Below are 12,055 nucleotides of genomic sequence, written 5' to 3'. Positions count from 1 at the left end.
ACAAGGTAAATACCAAGCATGCAAGAGAATAAGTGATGCATGTTGTTTTAATTAGCATGTGGATTTCAATCCACTCTATAGCTTATACAGTAAACTTGTAGACATAAGAAAAAGACACTTTGGCATGTTCACCACATAATGAGTGTTTTTCAATGAGGCAGGTGTGTATTTGAGGTAAAGATTTGTATTCATTACTACACAGGCATTTGCTTTGAAGCATCTCTGCAACATCACTACTTTCTGCTTTAATATGCCACTGATAAATTCTGTCTTTCCTCTTCAATACGCTGTCTGTTTCATTGATTTTTCATTTAGGAGATCAACCCAGTACCTGCGCACACTCGGCTTGCATCGCATAGAAAAAATATAAGCCTGGAGGCTGTGGAGAGAGGGATGACGGGAGGGAGAGAGTGAGTTTAATGATGTTTTCATCCACCGAATACATTTAAGTGAGGACATTGTTATCCCCATGAACGACTCTTCATCTCTCCTCTGTGATGTCTGTCATCGGCTGTTTCTCTGACCATTTCTCTCTCACCAGTAGAGCTTGAGGTACACCAAATCCGTGAGTATATCATTGAGAACTTCTACACTGTTACTTCTCTGTATGTGGAATCTGTTTACAATCCATGTTCATTATAGGCAGCATGCACTTACCTAAAAAAAAATAGCTATCTCTGTTCATTGTTTGGCTTGAGATAGCTAATATATTAAAAGCTATATTCTAGTGAGACTATAATTTTAGACTGCAATAAAACAACATGCTAAAACATGTTAGCAACATTTTAAGCAATAACTTTATTTAACAATATAAAATTAAAATGTGTTGTGTGAAACTTTGCGTTTACAAAAATCCCCATATGCATGTATGCTGCGAGATATAAATTGTTTTGGTTTTTAAAAAGTGAGAAATTAGTGTGTTAAATATGTTATTACATTTTAGAACACCTCCTACAGTCTTATGAAGATGTGCAAGGCAACGGAATTTGCATTCTAAAAAGAAGTTTTATTCAAAATGGAAGGACAGCCAGGGGTCAAAAAGTTAACAAACAACAATGTTATGGGTAATCCACAAAGCGTAATCCAGAAAACAGGCAATAGGGTCTAGGCTTGCAGCAAACATTCATAAACAAGAAACAGTTCAAAAATAAAGCAGAAACAAGAGCAAGGAACGAAAGAAAAAGGTCAAAATTGAAAATAAACAGTAACAAGATTTCACAGAGAGTCTGAGAATGGTGTAGTGATCAATGGTAAAATCAGAGACTTCAATTGTGGGAATTATTATTTTTCATTTATTCATTCGTATTTCTTCGGCTTAGTCCCTTATTTATCAGGGGTCACCACAGTTAAGTGAACTGCCATCTATTCCAGCATATGTTTTACACACCGCATGCCCTTCTAGCCACAACCCAACACTGGGAAACACCCATATCACACACATTCACACACACACACACACACACACACACACACACACACACACACACACACACACACACACTTATACACTTTGGGAAATTTAGTTTATTCAATTCACTAATACTGCAGGTTTTTGGGCTGTGAGGGAAACTGGAGCACTGGAGCGAAGGAAACCCATGCGAACACAGGGAGAACATGCAAGCTCCACACAGAAATGCCTACTGGCCTAGGTGGGACTTAAACCAGCGACCTTCTTACTGTTAGGCAACAGTTCTAACCACTGAGCCACCGTGCCATCCATTATTATTTTTTCAAATAAATATATAATGAAACAGAAAGGATGGAGACAAGAGTTCATTTTCAACAGGAACTTTAATGGTCGATTAGTGTTAGTCAGTACAGGGATTTTTCCATGTTTCATCTTGTTAATAAATACATGCAGTGTATGACAGCTATGACGTGTATCTCAGACACAAAGCACTCAATGGAGCTAGTGATGTCACTCTGAGGAGTAGGGTTAAGTGTGCCCATAAAAGCATTGCTTGCAGATCAGCTTGCATCTGCACTCTGTTTGCATCCAGACCCCTTGCAAATTCTCTATCAGTTAAACTACTGGCTAAAAGTAACTCATCAAAACATCTGAACACTCGAATATGTTTTTTTTTTTTTTTTTTTTTTTTGGTGAATTTTAGTAACTAACTTTAAAACAGCTGTATGTTTTTAAATAACGAAATAAAAACGTACTTGTCGCTAATACATACTGTTGGTCATTTTATTGTCTTTGACATTCCAATCTCATTCAGTGTAGAGCTGAAGATTTTTGCGCGAACATGGGTTCTGGTTTAATTTCTATCATTTTAGAAGGGGTTGGGCCGGGCTTGGCTTGCGTAGTAAATGAACAGTCATATGATGTATTTTGATTAGCGCGAGAAAGTAATTAAATCGTTTGTTGCAACATTAAATTCCCTCCCTGTAAAGGTGAAACAAAAGATGATGGAGAAGTCAAAAAGAACGAATTTTGACTGCGGTCAGGCCAGCCACCAGTTCAGAAAGAACATGTCATTCTAGCTGCAACAATATTTCAGTGGTCACTCATACACTGCGTATTACGGTAGAGCGCTAAACAGCACAGCAAGCTGACAGGGAAGATAATGAGGCCACTCGCTACATTGAAACTGCTGTCATGGAAAATTAAATGGATGTTCTTGGTTGGTAAAAGATGAACAAACAATTCTACCCAAAAGTTGCAAAATTAGCCAGATCAGAACTTTGCATCTCGGCCTGTAGCAGCAGCAGTGAAAGGGTGTTCGGGTGCTGCTGGATGCATCATCCTGTGCACAAGTCAATCAAAATGTACCTGTCGGGCTCTGGCCGAATTCTGTCAGGCCTAATTTTTATGGTGATCTAATTCAGTGATCTTTTTTTGGGGTCATTTCATTAATTTCAGTTAATTTGTCAAAATATATTTTGCCAAAATATCATTAAAATGTTATGGGTTGCTTCCAGAACATAGGTAAGAAAGAAAAAAAACAACCATTCTTTGTTATTCATGGGCGACATGGTGGTGCAGTGGGTAGCACACCTCAGAGCAAAAAGGTCACTAGTTTGAGCCCCGGCTGGGTCAGTTGGCATTTCTGTGTGAAGTTTGCATGTTCTCACCGTAGGTTTCCTACGGGTGCTCTGGTTTCCCTCACGAGCTCAAAGACATGTGGTACAGGTGAATTGGGTATGCTAAAATTGACTGTAGTGTATAAGTGTGTGTGTGAATAAGTGTTTATGGATGTTAGCCAGAGATGGAATGGAAGGGCATCCGCTGCGTAAAACATATTCTTAATAAGTTGGTTCATTCCGCTGTGGCAACCACAGATTAATAAAGGGACTAAGCCAAAAAGAAAATGATTGAATGAATGTTATTCAGGTTTTTTTCCCTCTTTTTTTCAAGTTTGAGTCGTCTATGACATAGATGTTATAACCTTGACTAATTTAAACAGTCTGATCTGGAAGAACCCATGATTAGTTCACCTTTTTAGTTTTTCGGTTGTTCATTATATGAAAGCATGTAAAGGGACCAATGACTCAGAGAACTCTAAGAATGAACAACTCAACATTGGTAGAAGACTCAAAAGACAAACAAATGTTCTCCCTTTTCTGCACAATGTACACATGTGCAAGTTAAGAAATCACTCCCAGAGAGGACTCATCATTCCAGAGTCACATTAAAGATTTGGTCAAAATGAATGATTCAAGAATGACTCATCATAACGTTGCATCTCCTCAGTTGTAGTAAGTCAGGGATTCTGTTCCGACATAGTAGTGGCCGAGCAAATAAATCCCTCTCACCTCTCAGAGATTGTGCAAGTTCATATTTCCAGCAGGCAGTCTTATGTGTAGAAATGTCATCTTGATTGATTTAGTGAAGGGGCAGCAGCTATTTATACCAGTATTATTCAAACAGCACACACTAGATAGATAGATAGATAGATAGATAGATAGATAGATAGATAGATAGATAGATAGATAGATAGATAGATAGATAGATAGATAGATAGATAGATAGATAGATAGATAGATAGATAGATAGATAGATAGATAGATAGATAGATAGATAGATAAATAGACAGACAGACAGACAGACAGACAGACAGACCTGCCCCCTCGAACTGAATCAAACCATGGCTCCAATACCATGAAACAAACCGAATCATGACTTTGGTGCATCATTGCACTCGTAATGACTCTTTATATAGACTGTTGTCCGACAACAATGCCCAGTTCAATGAGCAGATGCATAGGGTAAATCAAAAAACTAAAAGACAATAAATTGTCTTGTAGTCAGTAAACTCAACACCCTGTATCCATTAATATGCCTACCTTTTGATTGCTTTGAAACCTAAGATTATTAACAGTGTTATTAACAGTTATTATTAGCCATTATGAGCCATGGAGGGAATGTAGTGTTTAGTTTACCTCAAGTTAAAAACAGCATCAAGCTGCTCAGCTAATCAGTTTTAAATACAGAGCACTTGTTGGTTGCACCAACAAGACTCTAACAGTGCATTGTTTTAATTTGATGTTAGGAACCAATTCGATGTTGGTCCTGACACTTTGCACAAATAACTACATATAGCTTTTTTATGATTCATTATTTACCAAATGTATTTAATTTTCAGCACTTCCAGTGGTCCAACTATAAAATAATCTTTAGATGATTTTCCAAGGAACTAATCAGCAGGGAAAGTCCTGGCACATTGCCGGAAAAAAAAATAATAATAAAAAAAAATAAGTACCAATAACTAAAATTAATCTAAGCATCCAATTCCAAAATTGAAATCTATTTTTTATTCTCAACCCTACTTCCTACTTCTACAGAGTTTCGCTCTGTGTGACGTTATATTATTAGATATTTGATTTTTCACACCTTGTGTTGAACTATGAATAACAAACTATGAGTGTCATAAGTATTCTATTAAGCCAATCATTGTATTGTCAAGTTGTGACTGCAGGTTGAAGGAAAATAGTCAGCTAAAATTACAGGTACAGAAAAAATACAAAAATGAAATTTAGGACTTTTAAAACTACTTGAATTCCTGTGAAAAACTACTCACTTACTGTAATTTGAGTATTTGTTACTTAAAACCACTGTTGTTGTTCCAATTTCTCAATGATATCCTTATTCTGTTATCCTAATCCACAAGCTCTTATTTTGGTTAGATTCAATTCAATGTTTTATATTTATTTTGCATATTGATTTTATACAGTCCGAATGTTGTTAATCAATCTAAAAATGAACATGTTGTAATTCTGTCTTTTTCGTTAATTAAACAAGCTCAGTCTAGAGGTGCTTAATGGCAGTACCTAGAATACCAAAGTCGAGTAAAGGGAGTCGAGCCTTCTCATTTATGGCTCCTTAACTCTGGAATAGCCTTCCTGATTGATAATGTCCTAGGGTCAGACACACTCTTGCAGTTCAAAACTAGATTAAAGACCTATCTTTTTAGTAAAGCATACACTCAATGCATCACATAGCGGTATGATGCATGCATGTGCTCCATGCATCTTGTTTATATAGTCTATGAACAGCAGCTATGCTAATTATTCTCTTTATTCTTTATTTACATCTGGGGATACTCATCCCAAGACCCCCAGAGGCTATGCAGTGCCACTGATGTGATCCAAGACCAGCGACAAGACGATTCAAAAGTTTCCATAATCATGGACCAGGCCATATCCTGAGCAGCTGCTGGGGTCGTCTTGGAAGAGTGGAGAGCATGTGACTGATTCCTGTGACAAACTAGGGACAGATGAGTCTTCGCTGACGTCCAGTGTTCTCCAGCCTCCCGCGCCTAGACTGCAGCTTTGCACAAGACATTTGGCCATAAGAGAAATGGTCTTGCCCAACTGAGCCTGGTTTCTATCAAGGTTTTTTAATTCTTCACTTTCGCCAATTGGTGAAGTTTTTTCCTCGCCGCTGTCGCCACTGGCTTGCATGGTTCGGGACCCGTAGAGCTAATACTATTCTATGTGAAGCTGCTGTGACACAATCTACATTGTAAAAGCGTTATAGAAATAAAGGTGAATTAAATTGATAGACTCTATTTTACATAATAAAGCTGAAATATTTGAAAGCAGAACATTCTGAAGCCTTTCCCTAGAACCATCTGAAGCCTGTCATCTATACAATGTGAAGTGTTTGTGTTCTGCACCCTCTTTATACAGTTTTTCTCCGTCACCACTAGTTTTAACTGTGACCATCTTAGGATGTTTTCCCTTTACTGAGAGGTCTGGTATATCGCGAGGTGCTTAGAGTTCTGTTACACTTTTCATGTTATTCTTGGCAATGCACTCTGCAATGCAAGCAAGAGTCTATATACATTTGTTATAATGGTACATTAATTTGATAATGTCACTCGTTCTCCTGAAAGCCTCTCACAGGTATAACTTCATATGTGTGTTTTACAGATACAATAATTCTCTAGCAAGTTCCTCATAGTTTCTCACACATTCCTCTGCAGGCCACTCACAAGCATACCACACTTTTTGCAAGACACCTTAATTGTGGATCCACACAGGCCTATATTCACTTGGTTTTATGTGTTTACTATGCATGTTTTATGATAAAAACACTGCAATTTTTGAGAATTATTAACCAACCAACCAACCACATTAAATATAAAAAAGAATAAAAACTGTACTTTGCTTCAGAAGATATCCAACTCATGAAATATGCTTAAAAATGTCTACTCTTATTAGGATATCATCTCAATTATGTAACCCTTGTTCCCTGAGTGAGGGAGAAGAGGGAATGCATAGCCTACCACTGACAGTTTGAAGATTCTGCAAAGAGACCAATCCCCCTGAGTTTTTTGTTGTAGAAAGAAACTGTCAGAAAGAGTGAAGGGTTTTGCATGAAAAGGGGAGTTTTATCATGTAAATGTGGTAATTTTCACAGCAACAACACATACACACGCAGGGGAGATTGACATTAGCCCCTTTCACACAGTGATACCGGTAAATTTCTGGAAAATTTCCGGAAAGACTTTACCGGTATATTGAAAAAAGCGCTGTTCACACAGGCGAGGACGTTACAGAAATTTTCAGGAAAAGAGCATTCACACATCCATTCCAAAATACCAGTAAATTCTGACATCATTCACCACAAATGCTTTAAACGGCTGCGCTTGTATTTGTAAACATTTGACTAAATTACAAACTCTGTGGATGATCAATATTGTAAACAACTTTCGCAGGATCACTTTCGCATGTCGAGATGTTCATATTATCTGCGTGTGCAGGCACTCATATGCGCACGCAAAGCTTGAAGGTAAACAAACAACGGCTTATCATAAGCATCTCATTGATGATTATTTACACAGTTGGCATTAAGAAGAACATACAAACGTAATCTGACTAACTTCTAGCATATAAATGTGTCTGGAAAAATATTCAAAGGCTTTTATCCTCACAAACCGCGCAGACATAAATGCGTCTGACTGTTGTGATTGGCTAAAGCAGACGTCTCATGTCAGCACGTTCTAGACGTGCACGCGCTTATTACGGGAATCTTTCTTCTGCATTCACACAGCGCAGCATTCCGGCAAATTGCCGGTAATGTTACAACTTCTCTTTCCGGAAAATAGCCAGAACGAATTTACCGGTATTTTCAAAAAGGACCTGTTCACACATACAACCGTTCTGGAAAATTGCCGGCAATTTTCCGGAAAGGTCTGTATGTATGAAAGGGGCTATTGACTACGTTTACATGGACATCAGTAATGGAATTATTCACCTTAATCTGAATAAAACAATTTAATTTCATGATCCTATTTTACATGTTATAGTAAAATTTGATTAACAATATTATGACTTTAACTGCAATTTGGCACTTTCACTTTAACTCAGTAACATTTCAACACTGACGACCCATGTCTCCAAACTATTCTCCATCTTTCACTTGTTTTAATTATGGTTGTCAACACAATGTGGCGTCTCTTAAGCTATCATGAAGTTGCACCTCATTTACAATGGAGTGCAATTATTGGTTCGAACCAAGTCTTTCTCATGAATTATTGCTGAAAACTTAAAGACATCACTGTGGAGAAGAAGCATGATCGAACGCCCAATAAGGGGGGAGTGAATAGCATTGTTTGTTCTACTGATTGGGCTGCAGAGACACCCTTCTTAAGGATAGGAGAAGGAGCAGTCGGGAGAAAGACAGAGAGTGCACACTCACTCACAGAGAGCTATTGTGTTGTGGTGAAATTATTATTGAAACATTAAAGGCATTTACCTACCTGAATCGCCAACCCTGTCTTCTTCTTCCCGCAACAACAACAAACTATCACAGTGGTGCTGTAACCCAGGAAGAAGAAGAAACTGCGCTGCCAGAATAACCACTCCGTCTACTAGCCCATGTGCGGAAGTCATCTAGGCACTCGCGGTTTTCCATAGAGAACATCACTAGGTGATGGAGCTGAAAGAAGAGCTACAACAGCAGTTCCAATTCCTCGTGGAGGCCCAGCGGGAGGACCACAAGCTAACCCGGAGTCTGCTGGCCCAGGAGATCCAACCCGCTACAACATCTGCCACTCACCCTTCCATCACTTTACAGGGAATGTTAATGGAGGACAACCCGGAAGTCTTCTTCGATCTCTTTAAAGAGGATGTCTGGTGCATGTGGCTGGTCGCAGGCCAAGTGGCCGGTATGAGTCATATTGTCGGGCGGAGCCCAGATCGCCCCACAGCAGCTACTGGCCCAGAATCTCCTGGAGAATGACAACCTGAAGCGAGCCATTCACCAGTGGGCCGGCTGAGCCTAGAGGAGCAACGGCAGCCGAGCCTTTGTGTTCGCCCAGCAGCTTCATGACGCCTACTGCAGATGGCTGCTACAGAATGGACGGACCATTTATAAGATGATGGATGCCATGCTGCTTGAGCAGTTTATCGCCCGCGTCCGCTCCCAAACATCGAAGTCAGTCCGGGGCCATCGGCCAGGCGATTCAGAGATGGCCATCCGGCTGGTGAAAGATCACCTGGTGGCAAAATCCAGGGTCGGTGAAATAACCTCTGTCTTCTCCCCCTCTTTCTCTCTCACCCCTGTCCTATTCCCAGACCCAGAGTGCGGAGGCCACCGCTTGGTGGACCGCTTGTTTATTTTTTCCCCATTTATGTTTAACGGAGAGAAGATTTTTTTCAACAAATTTCTAAACATAATAGTTTCAATAATTCATTTTCTAATAATGGATTTATTTTATCTTTACCATGATGACTGTAAATAATATTTTACCAGATATTTTGAAGACACTTCTATACAGCTTAATGTGACATTTAAAGGCTTAAAGGTGCAGTAGGTGATTGTCTTCAGAAACATTTTTTGTTGTGCTGGTTGAAAGTCTCTTCACAGTCCAATAGTAATAATTACAGTAAATGATCTAAATGTGTTTATATGTATTTTTATATTCTGGGTAAAGCATAAAACTAAAAAATGTTCATCCAATTAAATAGAGTCGGACCGTCATCTCCCTTAATTCCGATAGGCAGGTCAGACTGTCTGTCAGCAAATGTAGATTTTGACTTCTGCCCGTCTGCTTCACAAACACATGCGCTCCGAGCAAGCTGCGGGCCGCTCGCAGATGCAGAGTCGGAGCCGGAGGTGCCGAAGGACAGCCGAGCTCGGGCCGATTACTGCAACGCCAGGTGCGGGTATAATTCGCCCTTAAAGCGGGCGCGCAGTCACGAGACAAACCGGGAGAAATCAAAAGCTGAATTGAAACTTTTAAAAACTTGAATCAATATTGGAGTCACTTTAGCACGCTGGAGGAAGGATGACACCATGGCTGAAGTATTACTGTTAGACAGGTAATGTTCTGTTTTGAAACTATTTTATGTTAGATTGTGTTGTTATGAATGACTTATATGCACAGACATGTTGTTCAGCCACTGAAATCTCCCGTTGAAAGATTGATGTGATTATTTTCAGTTTCATAAGGTTCTTTGACAGCATCTATAATGTAGATTTATATTTAGTTTAACATCAAAACACCAGTAAATAGCGCTATTCCGCCTGTTCCTAACCTTATTGAGCTAAAGTTGCTTTTATATTCACATTGGGTCATTTTTGAACAATGATAGCCTTCCTATACTGTTTACCATGCTACTCTGAATATTCGCTCTGAAATAGCATGTAAGTGTGGCAAAGTATTACATGTAATTCCTGCATGGCACTGGCACTAACTAACTGGCGAGTGACATGAACTAGTGGGTTGTCTGTCGGCTGTTGTGACGCGTTGTGCGTGCTCGCGATTTTAGGGGGTGCGGCTTTGAATCACAGTCCCTCCCCGCCGTCCAAAGATAATATGCTAAGCGGTTAGCATTTTGGCAGATCACCTACTGCACCTTTAACTAGGTTAATTAGGTTAACTAGGGTAATTAGGCAAGTTATTGTATAACAGTGGTTTGTTCTGTAGATTATTGAGAAAAAAATATATAGCTTAAAGGGGCTAATATTTTTTTTCTCTAAAATAGTGTTAAAATTTTAAACTGCTTTTATTTTAGCCGAAATAAAACAAGTGAGACATTATCCAGGAGAAAAAATATTATCAGACTTACTGTGAACATTTCCTAGCTCTGTTAAACATCATTTGTAAAATATTTGAAAAAGAAGAAGAAAAAATTGAAGGGGGCTAATAATTCTGACTTCAACTATATATATACAATAGATATTGTACTTCATAGTAGTCAACTCTGTTTCAAAAAGTTACAATTTAAACTTCTGACAAAGCGTAATCATGTAAGTGTGACCTCTGCCGATCAGTATTCATCATAACCCTCCCCACTGCAATCGTTCCTTGTGATTTATAAGGCTATGCCAAGGATGCCAGGCTCTGTCCTGACACCACCCTGATCAAATATTCATCCATTTTTTGAGGAGACCAGCCAAGGTCTTTGGATCCATCCCCTCGGTCCGGCTGTTCCCTGTTTCTTATTTACCGTAAATGTTTCATGCCTAAATAAAAATTACAGGTCTTGATTTGGTCGAGCAACAGCAGTGGCCTGGAGTGACTGTGGCTTAGTTGGAAGATTGCCATACCTGAGGGTCTGCTAACACAATGCAATTATGTGTGTAAATCGGCCTGCTAGAGCTGAGGGGAGAAATTCTCACTTCTAATTGCACACAGCGAAGAAAAAAGACCCCAAGGCTATAAACACTCATGTCATTTTTAAATAAAATACTTTTTTTTTTAACTCAAATAAAAGGTAAGCTTGGAATTGTCTTTTCTCCCTCTTTCCCGCTCTCTCACTATTAACCCAGACAGTGAAAGCCTCGAAATTTACAGATCAAGGTTGCCTGTTAAACATGTTGAACTGAGTGTGGTATTATAGATTGCTGTGTTTGCTCATTGATTGTTTTAAATCAATACAAAGTTAACTCCATATAACACACGTCTCTAATAGCCACACTCTGGCTCTGTCGATTGCTTTCTTGTTTGTTTCCTGTGGATTTCATGTATTTACACTTTGGTAATTAGAAATTAACGTGTCACATCTTTCATCAGTCAGATTAATTGTCTTGTGTTCAGTAAATAATTTAATTGGCTGACTTGAAACGCAAGAAAGGAAAATGTCAGAGAATGGGGAAGAAACACGACACATTAATTATTGTGTAGTCAGCACAGTCGTTACAGCGTGTAGTAAGCATTAAAATACGCTAATGACTTTCAAAGCCCTACAAAGAAATTAGATTTAGGAAATTTAGGCATTTTCATAACAAGGCATATACTTTTACAAATAAATGTAAGATTAGTTGATTATAATCAGGGCCGACATTGTACATTTGGAGGCCCTAAGCAGAATAATTTTGGGGCCCTCCCTTGCTCTAAATAGTGATGTATTGCCATTGCCAACCAGCCCAGACTGATTTTATTGCTTAAGAAATACAATCAATGAAAGATAAAAGTAAAGTTTGATTTTTTTCTATTTAATAACTGTCTGAATGATTTGGACATTTTAATAGAGCACTATTTTGGTAAAATAGCAGCCTCAAAAATGAAGAATTAAACAATCTTTAATAAAGGGACCAGTGTTTCCTACTTTGCGTTGTTCTGCAGGGTTTAAAGGGCACCTATGGTAAAAAATCTAC

This window comes from Danio rerio, chromosome 1 (assembly GCF_052040795.2).
Source record: "Danio rerio strain M-AB ecotype USA chromosome 1, GRCz13ab, whole genome shotgun sequence".
Taxonomy (NCBI): domain Eukaryota; kingdom Metazoa; phylum Chordata; class Actinopteri; order Cypriniformes; family Danionidae; genus Danio; species Danio rerio.
This window is presented reverse-complemented; position numbering follows the sequence as displayed.